We start from the raw sequence: 586 nt of genomic DNA on the forward strand, positions 1-586 counted from the left end.
AAATGAGGATGAAGGATCACTGGAGAAGGAAGAGTTAATAAACGTTAAAGTTAAAAGGAATGACAGAGAAGGTAGAAGTAAAAAGAGAAAGGAGAGGATGGAGGTGAGAAGAAGTAAGGGTGGGTAAAGAAGTAAGATTGAAGAATAAGCGTGTAGAAGAATATAAGGAATGTCATGAAGGAAGGAAAAAAAAGGAAGAAAAGATAAACAGACGGGTAACGAAGTGCAATGAAGAAGAAAAAGAATAAATAAATAAAAAGAAACGAACGATGGTTTAAAAAGAAATAAAAAAGAAAAAAAAAGACTTTTGAAAGAAGGAGGGAGAACGAAGAAAAGAAAAGAAAAAGGAACAGACGAGAAGACACGAGTGAAGAAAAGGGGTTATGGTCGATCCATTATGCCTAATGGGCTGATGATGGTCCCATTATTCGCGGATCGTCTGGCGGTTTGTTCCCCTTGTCAGGCTGTTTGATCATTTCACATTATGTCTGTAATAGGATTGTTTCCCCGCTGGTTTCTCCGTTTTGCTGCCGTTTTTTGTGTGCGTTGTTATGACTGCTTTTATTATTTGAAATTAGTTTCTTTT

Source organism: Penaeus monodon, chromosome 23 (assembly GCF_015228065.2).
Source record: "Penaeus monodon isolate SGIC_2016 chromosome 23, NSTDA_Pmon_1, whole genome shotgun sequence".
NCBI lineage: Eukaryota > Metazoa > Arthropoda > Malacostraca > Decapoda > Penaeidae > Penaeus > Penaeus monodon.